We start from the raw sequence: 26,062 nt of genomic DNA, 5'->3' as shown, positions 1-26,062 counted from the left end.
TTGAGGAAGCTACTCAGGAAGTTGATGATAAGAAGGCCTATGATGTCATCTATTTAGATTTCCAAAAGGCTTTTGATGTTGTTCCCCACAAGAGGCTCTCACTTAAACTCAAAGCGACAGGTATTTTAGGAACTGTAGCGACTTGGATTGATAACTGGTTAACGGATAGGAAGCAGCGAGTAGTTATAAGAGGCTCGATGTCACAGTGGGCCTGCGTTCATAGTGGGGTACCGCAGGGTTCAATTTTAGGACCACTTTTGTTCCTAATTTACATAAATGATATAGACACCAATATATACAGTAAACTGGTGAAATTTGCAGATGACACCAAGGTGGGTGGTGTAGCAGATACTGAACTAGCGGCTCAGCAGCTACAGCGGGATCTTAATTTAATTAGTGACTGGGCTGACACCTGGCAGATGAAATTTAACATAGACAAATGTAAGGTACTCCATGTAGGGAGCAGAAATATAAAGTACAGGTATTTTATGGGACCTACTGAAATAAAGGTAGCTGATTATGAGAAAGACCTTGGTGTGTATGTTGATGCTTCCATGTCTCATTCTCGCCAGTGTGGGGAAGCAATAAAAAAGGCCAATAGGATGTTGGGGTACATCTCCAGGTGTGTGGAGTTTAAGTCAAGGGAGGTAATGCTAAGATTATACAATTCCTTGGTGAGACCTCACCTAGAATATTGTGTACAGGTTTGGTCACCATATCTTAAAAAGGACATAGCGGCCTTAGAAAAGGTGCAGCGTAGGGCCACAAGAATGATTCCTGGTCTTAGAGGAATGTCATACGAGGAAAGGTTATTTGAGCTAAATCTGTTCAGCCTCAAGCAAAGGAGACTGAGGGGGGACATGATCCAGGTCTATAAGATTCTAACAGGTTTGGATGCTGTTCAACCGAATAGTTACTTCAGCATTAGTTCAAATACAAGAACTCGTGGCCATAGGTGGAAATTAGCGGGAGAACATTTCAAACTGGATTTAAGGAAGCACTTCTTTACACAGCGTGTAGTCAGAGTATGGAATAGTCTTCCTGATAACGTAGTGCAAGCTGAATCCTTGGGTTCCTTTAAATCAGAGCTAGATAAGATTTTAACAACTCTGAGCTATTAGTTAAGTTCTCCCCAAGCGAGCTCGATGGGCCGAATGGCCTCCTCTCGTTTGTATAGTTCTTATGTTCTTATGTTCTTATGAAAGCGACAGCTAATATGCAAACTGAAACACATTTTGTGAGCTTCATACATACAGTATGGCCCTTTTGGGAGGGGGGGGTTGCTTTAATTAAGCGGGGTGTTGAGGTCCCATGGGGGCTGAGCACCTTGTCAGGCTCAGTGGGGTGGAGTTCACCCTTCATCCTCCTCCTCCTCTACTTAATAACTCAGCTGCTACTTCCTAGTTTCTTCTGTCCCACTTTCCCGGTAAGTTATCAAAAATCTGCATATTAAAACCATTAAGTGGAAAATTGCATGGGAAAAAAAAAAAGAAAAAATCAAATGACGAACTGGAAAACAGTACAGGAGGACGGATAAAACGGCTCGTATAGTCTCTCCTCAGGCACGAAACGGGGAGCGGCCCGGAGATCGTCGAGCCGGAGATGGATCCGTCGGCACGCGGGGCAGCGCCGGTCCAATTAACCCGCCGATGGATGCTTTATCGCTCGCTGACAAACTGGAGGCTTCCCAACAAGCCGAGCGGGTGACAATCACCACCGTCGCCGCACTGGTGAATCAGAGAGGCGTCTTTAAGTGTGTAGAAGGACGCCCTTGCATCTGACAAACACACAGGCTGACGCCCCAGATGCTCGGCACGGCGAAGGAGGTGATTAGCTGCAGACCTTCAATCATGGCAAGATAGGGGTCTGGAGATACTGCAGAACGGGTGGCTGGTAAAGGGTCACACTCAGTGGGATCCGAATGCAGCACGTGGTACTACAAGAGGAATCACACACTGAATTACACATAGTTACACATTGAATTACACACTGAATCACACAGAATTACACGCAGAATTACACATCGAATCCTACAACAAAACAAATAAACACAGCATAACACACTGAATCACACAGAATTACACATTGAATTAAACACAGAATTACACATGGATTCACACAGCAATACACACAGAATTGCAGAGTGAATCACACAGTTACACACTGAATCTGAATTAAACACGGAATCACAAACAGAACAACACATGGAATCACACAACGATACAAACAGAATTACACACTGAATCAATCACACAGAATTACACATGTAATTACACACAAACTTGCACAGAATCACATACTGAATCACACAGAATAACACATAGCACCACCCAATGTGTAACTATGCTGTGTCTGAATCTGGGTTCTGAACACTCCTCACACACAGGGAGGTGTGGCTGTTTGGAGAAAGGGCCCTCCTGATGTCCCATAACCTCCCAGACGACAGTGACCTTCACACTTCACAGGCCACGCCCACTCTCAGCAGGGGGAGGAGTCACCTGCTCTCTGGGGGTCAGGATTCACTGCCATGAAATAAAGCTCACACAGGCTGTTTAAATGGCACTGACAGGGCCTGCGTGAATACTTATACTTAATCATGTGGATACCTCAACGGCTACATTTACATTGTAAAAGAGACCCTCTTGAGGCAGGTCTGAGGGAGATGGGGTCACGCTGGTGGTAATGAGGTTAACCACATCCCCAGGCTCAGGGCACATCAGGCAGTCTCCCACCTCGAAGGCCTTGCTCTCACTTGCGTAAGAGGCCACAAATGTAAACGGGGCGATCATGTGATCAGCCAGAGCATCTGAGGAAACAAGACAGAAGAGTTTCTTCTGAGGGGTGTCTATGTAATCGTCATTAAGATGGAGATCCTGAGCAGAGGCCCCGTGTTCCGGACAGCATCTATAACCCGCGGCGAAAACTCCAGCATCCTGACGTTTGTGGATTTCACCCACGACTTGGGCATCCTTTATCTCCTCGGCCGGCCATCTGGATGAGCGTTTATCGATCGAGAAGGTAATTAAACTTAAAAAATGTTGGTGGGGTGGGGGGTGCAGCCGCATGGAAGCTTCTGGAAGAATCTCACAGACATGACTCTAAACAAACAGGAGGGGTTAAAGGTCATGTGAAAGAGGCCCTCGATAATGAACCAATTAACGCTGGCAGACGTGCGAGCTCACGAAGGCGTTGGCTAGTCTGACGCGGCATCCATTTTAACGCCGTAATTATGCACAGAGAGCTTGGCAGGTTGCTACAAGAAGGTCCATTTTCATTCTGCCCAGGCCCCTTTCGCGATTTCCATGAAACGTGCCGGCAGCCTGTTTTCACCCCTAATGTGGCCCTCATACCTGTGGATGGCCTCGAATCGAACACAGCCTCTCCTTTAAAGGGTCTGAGAGCCTCGAGTGGACCGTGAGTATGGGGTGAACGCGGAAAGTGGGCACGCTCTCAGCTGGCTCTCACGCCGGTAATTTGCAGGTTAAATCTCTGCATCACCCGTCCCCCCGCCCTCCCCCCGTCCCCCCACCCCAGCCGCCCTCCTGCGGGAGCAAAACGCCTCGCTCTTCTCGAAAAATGTTTCCTGCAATTTGATAAGAGCCTCACTGTTTTTTTTCTAACCAGTGATAAAAGGTTTGCAGGTTAATGCTGTAAAAGACTGTTTAAAAATACAGTGTTAGGTGCAGAAATAGCTCCGCTTTATTCGCCTGAGTTTCTGACCACATTTCGTGCCCCTCTCTGTGGCTCTGTTACGATTCACACTGTCAGCCTGCGAAAAACATGCACTTTCTCTCATCTTTTGGATAACAGCTAAAAAATAACTGGTTATGTTATTTACACAGACAGATCAGCGTCTTGTTTCTAATGTTCATCGACCCTAGGAGGGCCCTTCTGTTGTACCCTAAAATGTCCAATAAAGTTCCACTGGATGAAGACGACATCTTTCATTTACCTGGCCCCTGCATCCCTGACCCCCCCCCCCCCCTTTCACTGTGCACCTTCCAGTGTCTGTAACACATTCACACCTCCTGCAGTCTACTACGCACTTTTAATATTATAATTTCTTAGATTTCTAGATGGGAGGGGGAGGTTGTGCTGGAAGCTATTTATTTTTTTAGTGCCCTATCTTATTTAATCTTATCAATCTTATCCTGTCGGCACATGAGGCTGGAGTGTCACACACATGTTCCTGTGCAGGATATGTGTGTGTGTGTGTGTGTGTGTGTGTTGGGGGCGGAATTCCTGTCTGTCCACCAAAAATCTCACTCCGGTCCCCCGGGACCACGGGTGATGCTGGAAGGGCAGAATACTCTCTTGGTCTGAGTCACAACACTTTCCAGAATCATCTGCCTTTGGTTGCACAAATACTCTCAGAGACGTCAGGAGGAAACTGGGAAAGTGCTCAGGAGCTTCATTTCCCATGAGTCTTAGCGCCGGTGGGTCGCTTGGCTGCATCCCAGTGTCCATTTTCGCACAGCATTAATGACCTTGTGTGGGTGTTTCTGATTGGCCCAAACGACGCCAGGGCTCTGGGAATGAGGTCAGTTTTCCATGTTCTACGACTGCTTCCAAGCTCCAACATTATGGGACAGAGAGCATCCCCTTCTGCATCGGCCACTCAAACGCACACAAAAAACAGGATTGGATTTCTTACCTTCCAGCCCGGACCACCCCTCCCCATCCCTCACTACAAAGAAAACATCAGAAAATTAAGAGAAGTGCAAGACAAGTGATCCAGGGTGCCTCTGAGAAAGGAGCATAGGGAGACCAGACGCTATGGAGACTGGATCTGCCGGGGGTCCGTCACTCAACCTGAAGGGGCTGTCTGCCATTGTGTCCTTAGAGATGTCAGAACACCCTCGGGACGTGGGGGGTGCTGTGTGGGGCAGCAGGGCGGGGAAATGCTAAGGGAATAGCACGTTGTGTGAGGCAAGAATGACGTAGCTGCAACCACAGATGTTTCTAAAAGACTTCAGTACAGGTTTTAATGGCTTCTTGTCGGGGCAGGGGGGCCGTGGTCACTAGGGTCATGGAATTTTGATACAGGATGGAGGGAGGGGTGGTGGATGCATCATTCTTCTGAGGTCATACCATGATACAGTAGCACATGGTGCACAGTCGCTCGCACACACACACAGCATCTCCCCATCCAGTGGCTAGTACTTTTACCCTCCCGTTAGGCACATTAAGGGCTCGCAGTGGAGTGAGCCCGGAGCAGCAGGCCCGGCTAATCAATCCTGCTGGTGGATCCATACAGTGTTGATGTAGGTGCTGGCAGCCCCTCCCTGGCTCTTGCCCACAGGCCCTTTCCACCCTGCAAAGGTCCGACCCACTCTCAGAGCCCTGCTGTCCCGTTTTAATGACCCGACCGAGCTTGACGTTGGGGGTAATCTGACCAAAACAAGAAACAGACAAACCTCACAAAGTGATGAAGAATGCAGGGAGACCAATCGGCGGAAATGCAGTGCAAATCATAAAGACGATGATTATCTCGCGAATAAGGAGTCGTTTAAAGGTGTTTCCTTGTGCCGTCACAACAGAGAATCCTTTTCGATCTGTCGTTAATCCCTAAGCGGGTCACGTCAGTTGCGATCCGACGGGAACGACAAACGCTCTCGTTCAGTCCGCCGTCGAGGGGAGCAGTGGGGCGTTCACGCGGCACGTCTGAAATACAGCATCGTTACCCGGGTCACGAGCAGAAGCCGACGGGTTTACGGGCCTCTCCGAGATGGCAGAGGCACCACACACAACATCCCGTGGCGTGTTATATTATAATTGCCCCATGGCAGCTGCTGTTTGCAGTGTTTCACGCGAAAGAACTGTTTCTAACCAGCTGCCTTGCAATTCCAAAAGTACGTATATATGAAGTGTGTTTCTGGGCATTAAATAAAACCAGGGTGCTGCTGGTCACTGACTAGCAGTGGGGTCAACCGCTAATCCCGTTAGCGCGGAGTGAGAGCGTTGCATGTTTCATTCTCTCGGTGGGCTGCCCTTAAGGATCCCAGTTACGCTAGCGGCTGCTACGGTTAGCTTGCCATCTGCCCGATGCTTGAAAAAACTTTTGTAGTAAACTAATTGTGCAAAATGGGCTTTTTAAAAAAAAAAAATACTGGCATACTGGCAGTGACATTTCATAGGAACCTCCGGGTTCGAGATTAATGCCAGGCACTTATGAGGGCACCACACAGTTCCACACTCCCCTAACTGTACTCTGTCCTGAGAATTTCGTCTCCCACGATGGACAAACTCGCCAAGATGGTCGCCGTAGGACTGCGGAGATGTCCAGGCAAGAATGGAGTGTGGTTAGTCTCGAGATATCTACGAAGCTTATCTGATGTCACCACCACCTGGCTGCAGAGTTCTGCACCGGGTCGGGTACTATGTATTACCGGGTCGGGTAGTATGTATTAGACTATCATGTACAAATTCTCATCATCACAGTGTGTTCAGTATGTCGGGGGTACCTTATGGTGCTTTCGATTATTTCTCTCCAAGTCGGAACTCGGATGAAAACGTCACAAAAAACGTCACTTCCTGAAGGAAACACGCCTCTTTTATGACGTTGATGTCGGACAAGATTTTGTTGTCCGAGTTGCCCCTGTGCCGTAATTTCAACATGGTGGCTTACACACTCAACAGTAATTCTATTTTATAAATCTTTAAAAATGTTTATTTTGTTAAATGTATTAATAGTTATAAATGTAACTGCACGTGTTCGATTTAGAGAATACCATATCATGACCGTAAACGGTATCCTATCATGCAATATCAGATTTTTACCAGTGTTTTTGGTTTGTTTGTAGTTTGTTTGCCTCTCGAAAAAAGAATATTGCTATGAATGTGCTAAAATATTTAATAAAGCTTTTAATGTGGTTTGACTAGCTCGTGTTTCTTGTTTGTTTGTCTCTCGGAAAAAATTATCTCAATCCAAATCTGCTAAAATATAAAGCAACAACACACAGCAGCGTGTTCATGGAGGCAGCCATGTTTGTTCCGAGATGTGGTAGGTCGAACAGGAGATTGTTGGACGTGATGTCACTCAACTCGGAATTTCGAGAGAAAAACGAACGCACCATTAGATGACCGCCTCAACAAACATTCACATACACGTCTGAATCCTTGCTGAAGCGTGTCAGGTTCTCTCTTTCACACTCGTCACAGTATGGATAGCTTAGATCTATCTGATTTGATTTTGTGTTAAACGGACTTTTTCGTTTTAATTCAAAATTCATGTAGGCCTAGCGCTTGTCACGTTGAGAGGTGCATAGAAAAAATAAATTTGTGTAATTTATCATGGGTACGGGCGGGTATTTCACTCTGAAATAATCACGGGTGCATGGGTGGTTGTGGTGCTGTACTGTGTGGGTGCAGGTCTCCAAAACTGGACCCGTGCAGGACTCTGCCTGGCTGAATGTCCACAGCGCAGGAAGGCCCAGCCCCCACCTTCCACAGGAAAGATGAAAGTATGATCTTACAGCAGAAAGGGCCCTTTTCTAATGGCAAAATTAAAAGGGAAACGATTTGAGATTAATCCCCTTTCCCGCTGTCACTGAGTGAAAAATGAGCAGAGGTCACCGTCATTAGCGAAGTGTTATCAGAGCAGTCCAGCTACAACATAGAAGGCACCCAGTAATAGAAACCCAAGTTCTGCACAGGACAGGATCCTCCACCAACTTGTGCGAAACCCCCTCCCGTGAACATCGGACTTATCGAGCCTCAACACAGCTTCACAAAATATTCCCCAGGTCATAAATCATCTCCTGATCACTGACGGTGAAATGAATGCACCTGAAATTGAAACATTACTAGATAAAAAACAGGGTTTTATTTTCAATTTGTGCTTTGTATTCCTTGGGGGAAAAACAGGTGTAATTAAAGCTTGATTCATCTCGGGCCGACCTGGAGCAGCTGAGCAAGAGAATCGGAGGTGGCTTCCGGGCTCTTAATCTTCCAAGAATGAGAAGCTCTGTGATTTTCTGTCAAATCAGCAACATAGCACTGGCATTTGGAATCAGGTGAATTTGTGATTCTATGAACCTGAGCTCAACACTTTGCAATAAACTGAAACATGTACTGAGGTAGAACTGAAGTCCATTCACTCCCATTAACTGCTGGCCAAAGCTGGGTCCTGCTGAGTCTGGAACCAACCCCAGGAAACAGGGACAGAGGCGGGGGACACCATCTCCATTACGAGGCTGCTGAGGGGGAGGGCAGGGGTATGGGGTCAAAAGCATGTCCCTTGGGGGGCTAAGGAACCCATAACGGAGGGGAATATTTATGATGCTGGTACCTGTGGGAGGGCAGATTGTGAGACGGGAACCGTCGTCTGTGGACGTAAGAGAGGCAGCAAAGAAGCTACGCTACATCATATTTAAATACACTTAGAGACAGCCCATGGTAACTCCAATGACCTGCAAAAGAGCATGGTGACGAGAACCAGCAGGCAGAGCGAATGAAGGAGTAAACCACGGTGAAGGGGTAAAGAAAGAAGTGAATGATGCCACAGAAGAGGGAGCAAATGAAGGAGTAAACGAAGGAACAAATGATGGAGCAAGAGAAGGCGTAAGTGAGAGAGCAAATGAAGGAGTAAACTGAGGAGTAAATGATAAAGCAAAAGACAGTGTAAGCGAGGGAACAAATGAAGGAGTTAATGAAGGAGTGGATGATGGAACAAAGGAAGAGTCATAGTGGAAGAATTTGGCTTGTCGGGGCAAACTGACACCTGCACTTCTGTGTGGGCTCCTTGACGTCTCCTTGGCTGACCCCTGGCACGACAGGGTGGGCCGTTTCCCCAAAGCGAGGGCGACAGAGCCGGTTAACCCACACCGTACGTTACCAAATCCGAGATCCCATTACCCACAACAGAAGGAGACATTCAGGGTGTGGCCTGCCATCCTGATAGCATCCATCACACAGCCAGAGCGAGGGAGCGAACGAGCGACGGAGCACGGGCAGGATGGAGAGTGTAAGTTTTACAATATGACAGCGCACGCTGCAGAGACCGATGTCTAACTCGGCACTATGAGCTGCTCTGTCTACACAGCCGATATTAATGCTGATCCTGAGTGAGCGGCCTGAGACTTGCTGGGTCTGCAGGGAGCAGCTTTATGGACCTGTCACCAAGGGGCTGGGAAGGGGTATTGGCCGGATGGGCGCATAATTCCTCCCCTGCGTGCCCTTCTGCCTGTCGCTCAGCCGTAAGTCTTCACTGGGTACCCACAATGCACTGGCCGTGACGGCCATTTTGTCCTTAATGAGGAAGAGCGGAAAGCTTGGGTAATGGAGGCCGCTGCCTGTGGGAAAGCAGGTAAACTCAGGAAGTGATGTCATGGGGCGGTTAAAATCGACCGCCTTGCATGTCAAGTGATTTAAAGCTTGCTGAAAGGCAGGAATATGGAGAAAATACGACATTTAACAATTATATAATCATGAAAATGGTCTAATTTGGTCATTTTGATTGACATTAATAAAAAAAGAGGAAAAGTAATTCCAGACAGCTAATAGAAATGCATGAAGAATAAGGGCTATAAATATAGCCTGGAGAGTCCTTCACGGTCCCTCCTGCCCCAATGTGAGTTTGATGGGCTGAGTCACTGGCCCCCCTCCCCCCATTTACCCCCACCCCCCAGCTGCAACAGGACACTCGCTGCTGCGTCTTGGTAAATAACTCTGGCAAGACTTATGAGGAAAATCTATTTACAGCTTCAACGACGAAAAGATCAGCTGGACGAGGGACAGACAATTTAGCAAATGAGCACGGAAGTGTTCCTGGCCTTTTTGCAGAGACACAAGCACATCTGTGATCAGGGGCAGGAAATCTCTCCGATGACACTTTCAGACGTATCGAGAGCTGCTTCGATGATTCGCTGCCACAATAAAACTTTAAAAAAAGAAACGATAATTTCAGCCCAGAGTGTTGAGCGGATTTACTGCCCTATGTCCTTCTGCATATAATGATGCACTTTTGCACTTAGCGTAAACATTATTTGTATTTTTTCAGGAATGCGGTTCTAAGCCATATTTAAACTTGTATATCCAGTTGGACCCATGTACAAACTGTACATTTTGTAAATACCAATTATTGACTATAATCTGTACTGATTTGCATAATTGCTCATATTTTAAATCCATTTTATTATTTTTTAATTTATGTCCTACACACCAATACTGCCAAGACAAACTTCTAGTGAATGTAGGTGTAGCTGGCCAATAAAGTGAATTCCGGTTGCGATTGTGAATTCTCCGAGTGCAGATCCTCACAGATTTCAGCGAGGAAGCCCTAGTGTACGCCCACCCCCCACTGAAAACGTCCTCTTTCAGGAGAACAAACGAAGCAGCTACCTTCCTGCCACGAAACACCCACAGCCTTCACAAGCAGGCTAGTCAGGCCTGGGTTTTACGCTCTACACATTTGGCCTTCTAATGTCCGATTCCATCACAGTTCAGTCACCCCACCATCTTTGTGGGGACTCTCCATTCAAGTTTATGAACAAAACCCTAATCCCAACAGGACAACCAAAACTCCTACCCAGCCTTAACCATAAGCATCCAAACAAGATTTTTAGTTTTTTGATTGCAGTCACAGATTTTTTATAAAACTGAATTTCCCCCAAAAAATGGTACCCACAACATAAAATAACAGGCTATTATTTCATTGTGATAATGTAATGCATACCTGGATCCCACACACACACACACACACACACACACACACACACACTTCTTCTCTTCCGTAGGGGGAGGCCAATGTTTTAGGTGGAGAATGCCCTTTAGATCTCACAGAACCTCAGGCTGCCGTGTTGTCGTAGCTCACAGACCCCTTTCCCTCTTTAGGGTGTATTTTAGGATGCATTTTAAGATGTATTTTGGGATGTATTTGAGTCCCATCCAACTAAGACAGCAGATTTATTCCCCCCCCCCCCCCCATCTCAGTCTCCTTGGTGTCAGCTTTTCGCCGCTTATGGGGAAAATGGACCATATCCACCCCTTAAACCTAGAAAATAAGCAGCAAATTAAAAGGCGGCCTCTCTCCCCACCCTACGGCCACCCCCACACCGGTTCCAGATTATTCCACCGAGCCCAGATGCTGAAGAAGGTATTGTCCTCAACATAACTCAAGCCAAATCAGAAATGAAGGCGCTTCTTTTGTGTTAATCTCTGGTTTTGAGGTATATGTATGTATATAACACACCGGCCAGGGCATCTGTTGCCTAATTGGGAACTTTCCGGAATCCCCGAGTGCCCATCGGAGCAATGATGATGTAACAGCCTGGGCGCGAGCAGGGTGCCACGGCCGGGTCAGGAGCGTGGAGACCTCTGACCTTTCCGATGAGCGTGACATATGGTGGCCTCGCCTGGACCTGCCCAGCAGACCGGATCTCCGCATGGCCCGCGGACATCTTAAGCTACCGTGGCGACTCGCTGCTGAATGCATCAGCCAGCGAGGTGCTAATGAGGCATCCTGATGTTCCTCATTCAAGCCGGCCTGCAGGTGATGTCATCGGCGCACAGCTGTTTATGCAGGTCAATGATTGAGCAATCGGCACAGTTGCTTCCCGTTAGAAGACATGGCCAATCGATCCCCAGGGCCAGAAATAACATAAATAAAGCATCCCGGAGCTTATTCTGGAAGAATATAACACTGAGAGAATGAGGTGATTAATTGCTCCCCCTGATGTGACGAATTCTCCCCGTCGGTATCAGTGATCTCTATCTGCGGCTGTCTGGGATGTGGAGAGAAAAGGGATTATCACACGACCCCTGGGGTCATTGCAGCTAAACGCAGATGCATCAGTGGTGAATGGAGGCACTTTGAGTCTTTTGTCGTACTGGTAGATTATCTCAAATTATTATAAGTTGCTGCCAAAAATCATGTGATTCTCAGAAAGTTACACAGACACACACACACACAGACACACACACACACACGCACACACACACTCCAGCACATGCCCCCACCCGGTAGCTGAACAGCCTTCAGAGAGCCTGCATATCTCTGTCCCATATTACTTAAGCCCATTAAAAGACTTTAATAGAGGTCACTTTACTTAATTCAATTCCAGGCAATATATCACCGAGGTTAAAAGTGGTAATTAAGTAATAATCATTTCAATAATTGTATAAATTAGGAGATAAAAAGGGCAGAATGAGGGCAAAGACAAACCGAGCACATTAAGAGTGGTGCCAGCTTGGAGCGCGACAGGGAAGGAAGGCCGCGATAACGGCGCACCCAAGAGCCGCGCGGATCCAGACCGGGCAGACGGCCTGGCGAGGAGCTGCAGGGCGACAGGGAAGGAAGGCCGCGATAACGGCGCACCCAAGAGCCGCGCGGATCCAGACCGGGCAGACGGCCTGGCGAGGAGCTGCAGGGCGACAGGGAAGGAAGGCCGCGATAACGGCGCACCCAAGAGCCGCGCGGATCCAGACCGGGCAGACGGCGTGGCGAGGAGCTGCAGGGCGACAGGGAAGGAAGGCCGCGATAACGGCGCACCCAAGAGCCGCGCGGATCCAGACCGGGCAGACGGCGTGGCGAGGAGCTGCAGCGCGACAGGGAAGGAAGGCCGCGATAACGGCGCACCCAAGAGCCGCGCGGATCCAGACCGGGCAGACGGCGTGGCGAGGAGCTGCAGCGCGACAGCGAAGGAAGGCCGCGATAACGGCGCACCCAAGAGCCGCGCGGATCCAGACCGGGCAGACGGCGTGGCGAGGAGCTGCAGCGCGACAGCGAAGGAAGGCCGCGATAACGGCGCACCCAAGAGCCGCGCGGATCCAGACCGGGCAGACGGCGTGGCGAGGAGCTACAGGGACAGAGGCAGTGACAGGGAGGGAGGGGAGGTGACAGTGCAAACGGGACCCACTCTCCCTGCCGAAATTCACCGAGCGGCTGAAGCTTCACCGCCAACGAGAGGGCAATTCTGCGTCGTCACAGTTAACAAGCGGCGCGTGGTTAACGTATAAATCCTGTAATCGCTTCTGAAAGGTGTCTAATGGGCTCACGGATTCTCCTCGTGGGACACCCCATGAACGGGGCCTCATCCGTGCCAATCTCCATAATCCATTTAGGGCCCTAGGGTGGCGGCAGGTTGAGTGGCGACCGAAGGCGTCCTGACCGGGCCGTGGGCAGATGGACGGACGTTTCGCTATCGCTACAGATCAATAGCGAACAGCAGCGCCCACCCACCGAAGCCCCCAGCCCTTTGCAAGTCAAATGTAAATCCACAGCGCGAATTCCCAGACCTGCATCGGAATTCCAGCCGTCGGTCCGGATAAGTTATTCCGGAGAACCTTTGTGAAAATGAGCCTGGAAAAGGTCGATATTTTCTGTGCAGGAGGATTATTTTGGTTTTGCATACTCGCTACACAAAGCAATATTTTGAAGGGAATCCTGCCTGTCTTATGATGGAAATGGGGAAATTTGATTTTTGACTTAATAGAATTGAAGGTGGTGCTGGAGCTGGAAGCAGCCAATGCCTTGTGCCTACAATGCAGATTCAGGTGCGATTTCGCTAACGGCACCAAACAGAAATACAACGGGGCGGCGCTTCCCTGTTTTTCCGTCCTCTGAAGGGATATTTCTGTCTGCGGGCAGAGGAGTGAATCTCTGCATGGGGAGGGGACCTCACAGCGAGTGTCATGTGCGTCTCTCACAAAAGGGGGCGCTGTGTTCTTCTGAGAGGAGAGAATGTGTAGATGAAGGGACTGTGTGTCTTCTTGGGGACAATGCCTTCTTCAGGACAGTCCCTTCTTGGGGACAGTGTTTCCTCCTGTGGTCTAAACAGTCTCCAGCTGCATTTTATCTGGATTTTTCCTCCTGCACCCAGCCCCCCCCCCCACCCCCACCATGCAGCGTGACCATGGCAACGCAGCATTTTTGAAATGGCCCTTTTCCCAATACCATTTTTATAAAAATAACTGTTTTGTTTCTTCACAGCATGGATAGGATGGATGAAACCAGAAGCGCCAGTGACTCAGTGCTTAATGCCACCGTTTTGTACCTCACTGCGATATCGCTTAATGAATTTACAAATCTGACACGACCCACTGGAGAAACAGAACCGGGCACCTTATGAAAGAACCGACGTAAAAAATCGTTTTGCATAACAGAGGAGAGTCATTTCATTATTTCCTAGTTTTCCTTGGGAGGAAGAGCCCTGCTCGTTCAGAGCTTTTTATAAAGCCCATCCCGAACGCGGCACATTCGGTTACAGCAGCCAAACCACCGGCCTCATTTAAAATGTTTAACCCAAGAACATCATTTTTGAAAAGGAAGAGTCCCCAAAGAGGTATCAGATTTCAAATTCGGAGATATTCCGCAGCCTCAGGCAGACGCGTAAAGGTTATCTCTGCTTTGACTAGACGCGACATGACGGAGCGATCTCCCCGGCTGACGGCTCTCTCTCCGGAGATGAAGGGGCGGCACGTTCTCCCCGTTGCTGAGGTTTCCGGGGAGTCGCTCGGCTGTCTCTGAACGATCCATGTGCTTTCCCAAAGCAAAGCAAGAAAGCCACAGGGCTCCGGCGGGAAAAAACAAAAGCATGCCACATTTGGGACGCGGACAGCGGAAGATTGTTAAGATGATTAGAAGATGTGCGCCGGTACAGGCGCTGTGTTCCTGCCCACTGATTCTGGCTTTTTTTGCCATTCATTCATTCTCAGGCTGCCACTGGTTCAGCGCTCCTAATATCATTCCTGATTATATCATGTTATTATTCCTAAAAAGATAACTGGTCTGAAATCAATGCAGTGCATCATTCAGTGTTTTGGTATGGAGCCAAACTGCTTTCCAGAGAGTAAAGTCCTAAATGAGAGGTGAAGGCACTGACGTACGTGGGGGTCCACTCCTATAAAATGGCAAACATACCCCCCCGGCCCGTTTTGACATCACAAAAGAAATAGCTGGTTTCTGAATTTAATCCCATGTCAGTATCGATTGGGGATCTATTTTTGGGAACTTTCACGGATGCAGATGGGCGCCGAAATTAAAAGAAGATGCATGAATTACAAACGGTCATCTGTTAGTTGATTTAGTGAATAATTAAACCAACTTACACAAGAAAAACTACCCTGATTGGTCTGAAAGTGACAAAAATCTTCAAAACTGCTCTGGAAAGACAGAAAACATGCTTGTTTGAGGCTATTCCCTGCCGGGTAAGCGCCTGTTTCAAATGGCTGAACACAAAGACAGCATTGGGTTTCAAACAATCTCTTTGTACCTGCCTAACAAATGCATCTGTTTGCACATGTCTTAAGTCAGCTGCGAGGGGCTTTGAAACTCAGGTTCCATAGCTTATGAGATAAAAACTTATAAAACTAAAAAATCCTTCCCATCTTATACTTTATTTTTTTTTTGGTTCCAAAGGTCGACAACATCTCCCGAACACTCACTGTAGGAGAGCACTTATGAAGCCATGAAAAGCCATCCCATAATAATACTCACATTCAGAGCCACTTCTCATCTTTACTTTACCTACGTGAGCATGATGAGGTTTATTGTGTATCTGGCGACATCAGACATGAAAACATGATGAAGAACAACCTTATCAAGAAGGTCACACTGACGATATGAAGATGGGCTTGCAGGGTGCATCTGGGGGGGCATGTGGTGCGTTTGTGGGTGCTGAGAGTGCATGCCGGCATCTGAAAGCAAAACCTTGTAAAGTGAAGATTTTTTTCACCCCTTCCCACCCCATAAATTGGGGTGTGGGGGGGGGGGGAGCATCAGAAGCAGTGTGCAGTCTGGGAGATAAAAGCCAAGTCACAGGAATGTGTGGATCCTATGGTTCAGAAGTACTGCCCCCTGCTGGTCAGTAGCTGGCGGTGGCTGTGATCCGACAGACAACTTTGCCGTATTACAGGAGAGCAACCGTGCACAGTCCTCGACAATTCCCCTGTCGCCTGGTGATTTCGTACCCATGAGTACAGTAGGGCTTGCACCTGGGGAGGGGGGGCGTTAGGGCAGCGGGGGCCACGGTGGCCAGCTTGTTGAGCCTGTGATGGATGTTTAATAAGTTTTATTAATTATCCAGATCATTACCGATGGAGGAGAGGCCTGTTTCAGTATTATAGAATGTACCGGAAGCTGCTCGGACCAGCAAGTTCTGCTCTGAATTCTGCCTTTCACTTCACACTAACGACGCTCTCCCTACTGCGGGTAATACTATTACTGTCATAATCCACTGCTCCGGGTGCATCTGAGGGGAAGAAACTCTTCATGACGGAAGTCGCTTTGTATCAGTATTAGCAGGTGACTGCTGTTTTAATAATCCACTTATTTATAAAATGCTCAGTGCAGTGATTAAGTCTTGGCTCTAATTTTCTAACCCATTACTTGAATCGGCCCGTTTACTCAGCCCCACGCTGGGCGAGCTGCACCAGCTGCCCCTACACGGTCCTTCCTCTCCACGCTGCCCCTACACGGTCCTTCCTCTCCACCCTTCCCCTTCATCTCCACACTTCCCCTTCCTCTCAGCGCCTCTCCTTCCTCTTCTGACATTGCTCTTTTGTTCCTCTCTGCCTGTGTTACTGTTCTCCATCCCACTTGAGTTTTGCTTGCCCTTTTGTTTTACTGTTTATGCTTTTATTTTTAATCACAGGGCTATAACTTACTCTAGCCTCTGCACATGAAAAAGCACAAAGAAGGAAAAAAAACCCTCTTATGCCTCACATGTCCCAACCCATTACTTTTTCCTGCTGCCTCACATCCCCTGGCCCCTTCTTCTTTCCCGCTGCCTCACAGCCCCCGACCCCTTCCTCTTTCCTGCTGCCTCACAGCCCCCAGCACCTTCCTCTTTCTCACTGGCTGACAGCCCCCTTTCCCTTTTCTCCTGCCTCACAGTCCCTGCACCCCTTCTCTTTCCTGCTGCCTCACAGCCCCCAACCCATTTCTCTTTCCTGCTGCATCATATCCCCCAGCCCATTCCTCTTTCCCGCTGCCTCACAGCCCCCAGTGCCTTCCTCTTTTCTCCTGTCCCACAGCCCCCAACCCCTTCCTCTTTCCTGCTGCCTCACAGCCCCCAGCACCTTCCTCTTTCTCACTGGCTGACAGCCCCCTTCCCCTTTTCTCCTGCCTCACAGTCCCTGCACCCCTTCTCTTTCCCGCTGCCTCACAGTCACTTCCTCTTTGCTGCCTCCCCATATTCCCAAGGCTCTTCCACTTTCCCAGTCCCTCACAGCCCCTGGCCCATTCCTGTTTACCACTGCCTCACAACTCCTGGCCCCCTCCTCTTTCCCACTACCTCACAGTCACTTCCTCTTTGCTGCCTCCCCACAGTCTCCAGGCTCTTCCACTTTCCCACTGCCTCACATCCCCAAAGTTCTTTTGATGGCTGGGTGATTCTCTGGATCCTGTTTAACAAGTTGAGCACTTCCAGCCCACAACATTCTGGAGAAGCGTGGCATCCTCTGGTCCAACAAACTTTTAGGAGCTTGTCGTCCCCAGAAAGATCTGTCAATGAAATCAAAAAACTAAAAATGCAAAACGTTTCGTATTTTATTTGGCTACTTATGGGTAAGGTTTGGGCTGGGTAGGGGTTAGAGTGGTTGGGATTAGGGTTTTCCCCATAGAAATGAATGGAGAGTCTCCACAAAGATATATATGTGTGTGTGTGTTTGTGTGTGTGTGTGTGTGTGTGTGTGCAGGGCGAATGGCCGCAGCCATCCCATGCCCCCATAAGTATGCCAATCTGATGGCATGAGGCTGGATCCTTGAGCCCATTTTGCCGGGAACGATGGAGGACAGTTGGGAACATTTAGTGTCTTTTTATCGCCTGGGAGGAAATGTTTGAAAATAATAATAGATCATTTTGGTAACAATGAGTGTCTGACGCATCCAGTAACAACAGCCAGAAGCCGACTTGCTTAATAACCCGGAAAGTGGCAGGAGGAGGAATCTGCGAGGAGATAAACATGAAGAGAGGCTGGGGAAGAGGGGAAGAAAGGGTTAATCTAAGCCGTGGGGGCAAGTATGCCCTCAGTGTGGGACAAGCTCCCAGATGGGGCATGGGGGAGGTCAGGGGGGCATACTTCCAGGGGGCTACTGGTACAGAATTTCTGTCACACACTGCCCCCTGATGGACTGTTGGGTAACAATCTTAACCAAATGATGTTTTGGTACATTATGAGTCTTGGAGAGTGTGCTCTTGGGACAGGCATGGTAATCTGACACACTGGCTCACAAACACTCGGGGTTTGATTGCTTCTGTCTCTCAGCACCCCTGCTGACCGGCTGTGGAAGCCCCTTGCCCTGGCAGGGGTAGGGTGAGTCAGCCACTTGGTTACACCCTGTCTCTTCTAATTGGATTCCTGCATCTTTGTGTGGTTTTTCTTGCTAAATCCAGAATGATTATCCTCCCCCGCCCAACATTTTCACATTTTTTTCTCATGCAGGCACCCTCCATGAATACAGCGTGTTTGCGGTTTTGGCACAACGGTATGTAAAAATACTCGATGAAGCACTGACGTTTGTTAGCGTCATGTGGAAGCAGCAATGGCACGTGGACGGTATTGCGGAGCGACCTGTAACCGATGAGTCATGTGATCTATCCTGGCTTCCTGCTGTTAGGACACATCACTGTATATCAGTCAGGGGGGTGGGAAGGACAGCAATTCTAACACTGCTAAAGTGACACTCTACCCACCCCTGAAATCTATCCGTGGGGCATGTCTGACCAAATCTGCCAGGGCTCCCGATTGCCTGTCTAAACCCTCCCTCGGCGGCTTGTCCCTGGAATGATACCCTTTCATTCTGCATGCCATCCTCAGGGCTCCAGGTGAGCACCATCCGAACTATAAAAAGGTGTCAATTAGCAAGACAATCTCAGGCCCCCTGTAATCCAAGCCCAGCTGGATTCCTCTGGAAACTACCCCAAATTCTCGAAAGGGGGTTTCCGTTTCCGTTATCCTCCCAAATGCCAGTGTAACACCAACGTTAGTCTCCTCGGTGGCTGGTGACCAGATCACCACGAGAAATATGGCTGGTTATGAGAGTCCCAGCCGGTCACAGTACACTCGGACCAGTTTTCACACAGAATCTGTTTGCGGGGGGTTAATGGAGCCCCACATCCACCCATCTCTCCATCGCTCATTGCCATCATGTTCCCAGCCTGATTACTGCAGAGGATGCACTCAGCTGACATAAACAATTGCAATAAATGCCATTTAGAAGCTCATCTTTAAGACTCACAAGTGATTATGGTCATTATACCTCTGGAGCAGAGGGAACAAGCAGACCGTTAAGAGTTGAGGTATTTTTGGTAACCTCAGCTCGACAAACACCGTCTGTGACATTCTCCAGGATGCCTTCCACGCATAATGTCCCTGGATGCTTTCGTGCACCACGTCTGTGCCTGTCTGGTCAGTGGGTGCTGGCTGTGCCTCTCTGCATCGAACTTGATTAATATGTCGCACTCTCAGACGAGAAGAATTGTGTCTTTTGGCAGAAGAATCTCTCCCGCCAACGTTCCCACCAGTGAAATTAAATATTCAGAGATTTTCAGGTCTCAGAACCACTGCTGATCCTGAACTCTGCACTTTCCATCACTTTCCATAAACCTTCTTGTCAGGGTGAATTAACTGGAACTAGCTTTAAAAAAATCTAATAGATTCTGTCTGTTGAATAAATATTATTATTATTATTTAGCTGGGTTTTATCCAGAGGGACTTATAATTTATACATCTATCAGGTAAATTGTGCAGCTAATGTGTTTATACAGCAAAAATCTGAAGCACTATAAGTCAGACTAAATGCCTTAACCAAGGGCAGCGTAGCAAAGGCACACCTGGGAGAACATGACAGCCTCAAGGATATGAAGCTGAGTCCTTAAGCATTCTGCCCTATGCCTGTACACTAACAGGAAGTGAGATTCAGGAAGTAAGACCTGACCACTAACAGGAAGTGAGACCCAGGAAATGAGAGCTGTGCACTAACAGGAAGTGAGATCCAGGAAATGAGAACTGTACACAAATAGGAAGTGAGACCCAGAAAATGAGTCCTGTGCACTAAGAGGAAGTGAGACCCAGGAAATGAGTGCTGTGCACTAACAGGAAGTGAGACACAGCTTCCAGTAAGCTGTTACGAGACAAGGCCGATTCCTGACCTACATTTAACGCATATCGTTACTCTGCATTATATAAAAGACTAGGACGAGTCAATTGGTTTGACTGAGAAAACTGCCTGACATTTAAAACTGGAAGCGGCTCCTTAAACTGACTGTGCAATAAAGGTCATAGGCAGATTGTTTCATGCTAAACAAGCAGAGGAATTAGTGGGGAGACATATTTAGGAGAATCATAGGCTGTCTCATCACAGCTTTCCAGTTAAGGCACTCCTCATGCTCAAAAACCCTCCTGACACCTTCCAAAAATCCCTGACTTCCAAACCCTCGTCACTCCTTCCAAACCTTCCTCACTCCTTCCAAGCCCTCCTCACTCCTTCCAAGCCCTCCTCACTCCTTCCAAACCCTCCTCACTCCTTTCTAAACGCTGCTCGTCCTTCAAACCCTCCTCTTCTCTGCCCTGCTGCATCTATTACCATGACAAATGAGTGGAAGCTCAAGTCTGTGGCTGAATGCCACCACAGAAAGCTGGCCTACATCCTCCCCCCCCCCGCCGCAGAAAACTTGCTGAGCCCCCCCGCAGAAAGCTAACTGGCTCCCCCCCTGAAACCTAACTGACCCTCACTGCAGAATGTTAGCTGACCCCCCCCCAAGCAGAAAGCTAACTGACCCTCATCCCAAGCCTTCGGCAGAGACTAATGGCCCACTATTTCCGGGGAACAGAACAGATTCACTGCAGTCCAGGTTAAGAATAAACAACATTTTGCATTAAAACACCAATTAAAAGGGCAGAAAGGTGTCTCTGCATTCAGTGTCCATCCTGCTTCACTCGCCGTCGTGCTGTGAGACAATTTCCCATCTCTGAGTATATCTTACGCTTCACTAGTAGCCCTGTGCCTGTTCCCCAGGCCAGTCGCTCCAAGCTGCCTTGATACTGGAAAAACATAGATGCCAAACCCCATTTAGAAAAGCCATTTCCATGCCCAGATACTGTATTTGCGAATTTATTAAGACGTCCATTTTAACGTCATCAGCTGTTGGTAACTGATGGTTTCCACTTCACTTCAGCCAGATTAGGGAAGGGAGCACATGTCACGGCTCATTCCTGCCCCCCCCCCAATGACTCAGCGTTTCACCGCAGCGTAGTGAAATCCGCGTTGTGTTATACACACTTTAGTAACACTCTGGCATACTGGCGTCTGCGTGAACAGGAGCTGTGAACCACCCAGGCAGTGCATGACTGCAGATTCTCGAACACTTTCAGATAGCTTCACCCATTCGTTCGACTGCTTGTTACCCCAGTATGACACAATGGCTGGACTTGATCTTTCAGCAAATTTGTGGGAACATCTATTACATTCATTAAGGTCAGTATATTGAGTAAAATAAGGATAGTGTATTTCAGTAGGATAGAGTATGTGTGTTTGTGTGACTATGAGACCTATGATTGACTGTCTTCCATTTACCCTTCTTTATGCCCTATGTTGCCTGGGACAGGCTGATCCTGTACTCGATAGGTTGTTACTGAAGATGGATGGATGGATGGATGGGTAAAAACTGGATAAGTTCTTGCAGAAGATGGATAAATGGGTGTTTGATAACATAGGGTCACGGGGGGAGGGTAACTGAAGCTTATCCCAGGCAGCATAGGGCAAGAGTACATGATGAATGAGACGCCAGCTCATCACAGGCCACTAATAATAATAATAATAATAATAATAATAATAATAATTACACACACACACACACACACACACACACATATATATATATATATATATATATATATAGATGTTTTACTTTAATGTTCCTCCATTACTCAGCATTTAAACTGAAATGTGCATCAGAGCCCGATTAAACAATGACTAGATTGTCAGTCTTTATATTTATCTGATTTAAGTATCATTAAGTATAACAAGTCACTCATTTAGCTTAAGTGATTACACTCATCCAGTATAAACTGGTATTATACATTTTAAATAGCAGGATTCAGTGGTGACCCCCTTTGAAATCTGCAGACAGAACCAGAGCATTTCAACGGCGACTGAGGAAATCGAGGTGGGAAACTTTCTGTTGGACCCCAAAGCACAAGAGGTGCCCTTCTGGAACAGGACCCGTGGGGGGGTGTAAATGCTCAGGGTCCCCGCGGAGATGCTGAGGCTCAAGCCAAGTGGACGAGAAAACTACGGCATGGTCGCCCTCACAATAACCGATATGGACTTTACAGCAAATCCAATAGGCTCTTTAAAAGCCTCAAGGCAGGCGTCTGGTCCACCGTGTCATCAGCTACGCTATGCTAGCGCTATAATTAGGTAGCATTGATTGGCCGGTTAGCCGCGAGGAGAGTGCTATGAATAACACTAATGATTGCCTATCGCTTATTTCACCCATTAGTCGATAAGTTTACAGGATTCTCACGCTTTTTATTGAAGCTGTCTTCACAGGAATGGGATGTCGGGTACCTTATAATGACAAGAAGAGACAGAAAGCAAAGAAATGTTTGTCTCATAGACTGACGCCACAATACCCTGATGTGAGATGGAGAACAATACCCCAAGTGTAGCCTTAGTAATGACACAGTAGTTTGTTTAATTTGATGGGTAGTTAACACAAAGGGTGTGATTCATGAGTCTCTCAGGAGACAAGTAGGCCGAAGCCACACAGAGAGGTGCAGGAAGGACTCAGAAGCCACGCCTCCGCTACACGCAGATCTCAGCTCTCAGGGCCCCAAAAGCCAACACTGCCATTAGTATTTTCGGTAACCATTTTGGTGATGCCCCTCAATTAGGTTTCCAGGTATCAGAACATGTTTTCCAGATTATATAAATTCACACATTGAATTTTCCTAGTTGGTGCCCAAAATCTTCCATCCTCGGATAATAAGGGGGTCCACGGGATGGAACATCTCACAGTAATGAATTTGGCTTGGCATGGAGAGGAATCATTGACTTTTGATGCTAGGCTAACTAGAACCACAACTGGTGACAAGATGATTTTTTTCCCCACAAGTAGCTGTGAGGAGGCCAGCCGGGTCGGTAAATCTGAGGCCTGTATCCGCGTCAAGCTTAGAGACCGAGGTGGCAGTAAGACCCAAAAAAGTCGATTTGAGCTTCATCGGTGTCAAACCATAATGTTCTCTCAGCTTACTTTCCAATAAATAGTCATAAGCTGCACCTCGCATGCTGAGGCTGCTTTCCAGAACCATCCATCTTCCGCCTCACCCCGGGGGCCGTAACAAGGTTTTCACGTCGCACCCGGGCGCAGGACTCGCTGGCTTAGTGCCTCCGATACGCCTCGAGGCATCGGCAAGGATTAGCAGGTGCAAGCGAGAGAGTTTGCTGCCTTGGTGATAGAAGGGGAGGAGCGTCCCAGGGTTCCCGCACTCCGTGAAGGTCTCCAACTCTGGGCCGCAACATGGGCCGCAGCATGCCTTGGCAGGCTAGAGTGCCCCCCGAGGGCACCGGGATAGCGCCACCCTGCTGTGTGCAAAGTTATTAAAACGTGGGGGCGTGGTGACTCGGGCTATCCCAGGCGAGCCCGTTTATCACCCCGCGGCAATCGGGACACGGTGGCAGGCTCCTGACAAGGCCATAGATCCTCCAGCGAGCTCCTGCCTGGCGCGGGGATGGGGACACGGCTCAACAGTGCCCCTCCAGCCCGAGGCGATCCCCATACCACTCTGGATCGCGCTCCACATCGACGTGTGCTAATCCCCACTACCCCGACACAGGCCGTCTCCAGCCATGAATATTCGGCCCACACGACTGCTCCAGCTCACTCGACGGCACCACCAACCCTCTGGAAAGCCAATTCAGGAAGGTCTGGAAACACAAAATCCGTGCTTTATAACTGTCAGTCCCAAGGTTACAGGACCAAATGTCCATTGATTTTCAAAACAGAAAATAATATACACTATATGGATGAAAGTATTGGGACACCTGACCATTACACCTAAAGAAACTATTATCACATCCCATTCTAAATCCATAGGCATCAATATGGAGTCAGTCCCCCCTTTGCAGCTATAACAGCTGCTACTCTTCTGGGAAGGCTTTCCACAAGATTATGGAGTGTGTCTGTGGGAATTTTTGCCCATTCATCCAGAAGAGCATTTATGAGGTTAGCCACTGATGTTGGACATGAAGGCCTGGCTCACAATTCCAACCCATCCCAAAGGTGCTAGATAGGGTTGAGGTCAGGGCTCTGTACAGGCCAGGCAAGTCCTTCCCCAAAACTCACCCAACCATGTCTTTATGGACCTTGCTTTGTGCACTGGGCTACAGTCATGCTGGAACAGAAAAGGACCTTCCCCAAACTGTTCCCACAAAGTTGGAAGCATAGAATTGTCCAAAATATTCTGCTATGCTGAAGCATTAAGAGTTCCCTAGCTTTACACCACTCCATCCAATGCGTGCGATTATGTTTGGTGATGTGAGGCTTGCATGCAGCTGCTCGGCCATGGAAGCCCATTCCATGAAGCTCCCAGCACAGAATTTTTGTGCTGGGGTTAATGCCAGAGGAAGTTTGGCACTCGGCAGTTATTGAGTCCACAGAGCACTGGCAACATTTATGCACTATGCACCTCAGCACTCGGCGACCCTGTTCTGTTACTTTACACGGTCTGCCACTTCGTAGCTGAGTTTAGTTTGTTCCTAATTACTTCCACTTTGCAATAATACCACTTACAGCTGACCGTGGAATATCTAGTAGGGAAGAAATTTCACAAACTGACTGCAAGGGGGGGCATGATGGTGCTGTGGTTAGCATTGTTGCCTTACACTTCTGGGACCTGGGTTCGAGCTTCTGCCTGGGCTACATGTATGTGGGGTTTCCATGTCATTGAGGGGTTTCCTCTGGTTACTCCAGTTTCCCCCCCCCCCCACAGTCCAAAGATATGCTGAGGCTAATAGGAGTTACTAAATTGCCCATAGGTGTGCATGTGTGAGTGTGCACTGCAATGGGCTTCCCCCCCCCCCCATCCTGAGTTGTTCCCCACCTTGTGCCCATAGCTTCCAGGATAGGCTCAGGATCCCCCATGACCCAGAAGGATAAGTAGTTTAGAAAATGGATGGATGGACATACTGCAAAGGTGGAATCTTATGACTGTACCAGGCCTGAATTCACTCTTCAGAACAACCCATTCTGTCACAAATGTTTGTAAACCTGCCTGCATGGCCAGGTATATAATTTTATACACCTGTGGCAATGGGTCTGAATGAAACACCTGAATTCAGTGATTAAGAGGTGTGTACCAATATTTTGTCCATATAGTTTATGCAATTACCTTCAAGATTAAGCAGTGAGAATTTGGGAGGGAAGGGCTCAACACACAAACAAAACGAGGAAGCACTTGTGTGAAGGCAACGACACAGAAGGATTAATGGGAGTGTGGGTCCAAGCGCTTCTCACATGCGTCCGGTGTTCTGCCCTCTGAGTCCCCGCACCTTCGCCTCCACCCCCCTCGAAATGTCCAGATGGTACGGTCCGCGGGGTTTACAGATGGTGCATTCACAGCTATTTATCTCGCTTTATCTACAGGCCATTTGAAGACATCAGGCATAACGGTGGGACACTAATCAAATAATTAATCCGTGACTTTGCGTGTCCCAGCTTATGCGGTTCCCGTGAATACAGCGCAGCAGCCCTGGTTTGTAAAACACTCCTCACTGACGTTGGGACTCTAGTCTATAGTGCATGGCTGATGTCTTTATGCACGTTTATTCTGTTCGTATAGTAAAACATTTACTGAAGTCATTCTGCAGTTCTAGAGCGCCCATGGTGTGGAGTGTTGGGGTCCAGAGCAAAGCGTGGGAGGGTGTCCTAGGAAGTCAGTGCTGACAGCCCCCTCTGGTGAGGGGTAAACACGTCTTTGGCGCACTGCGACGCTGGCTGATTGGACAGCAAAGATGTGCCGCGACCTTCCCGCAGAGTTGATTGCTCACCTCTCGCCGAGTCTGGAATTGGTGGTAAATTTATCCACAGTACAATGTTTTTTTTTTTGTTTCTGAACG

General features: G+C 48.3%; 1 protein-coding gene across 4 annotated transcripts in view; it reads right to left on the bottom strand.

The window, feature by feature from the left end:
* Window positions 1-26,062, bottom strand: part of il1rapl2 (interleukin 1 receptor accessory protein-like 2) — a 161,110-nt gene that overhangs the window by 32,349 nt on the left and 102,699 nt on the right. The window lies entirely within an intron of this gene.

This window comes from Paramormyrops kingsleyae, chromosome 10 (assembly GCF_048594095.1).
Source record: "Paramormyrops kingsleyae isolate MSU_618 chromosome 10, PKINGS_0.4, whole genome shotgun sequence".
In the NCBI taxonomy this organism is placed as follows: domain Eukaryota; kingdom Metazoa; phylum Chordata; class Actinopteri; order Osteoglossiformes; family Mormyridae; genus Paramormyrops; species Paramormyrops kingsleyae.
The sequence above is the reverse complement of the archived record's forward strand: the minus strand, read 5'-3'. Positions and strand labels throughout refer to the sequence as shown.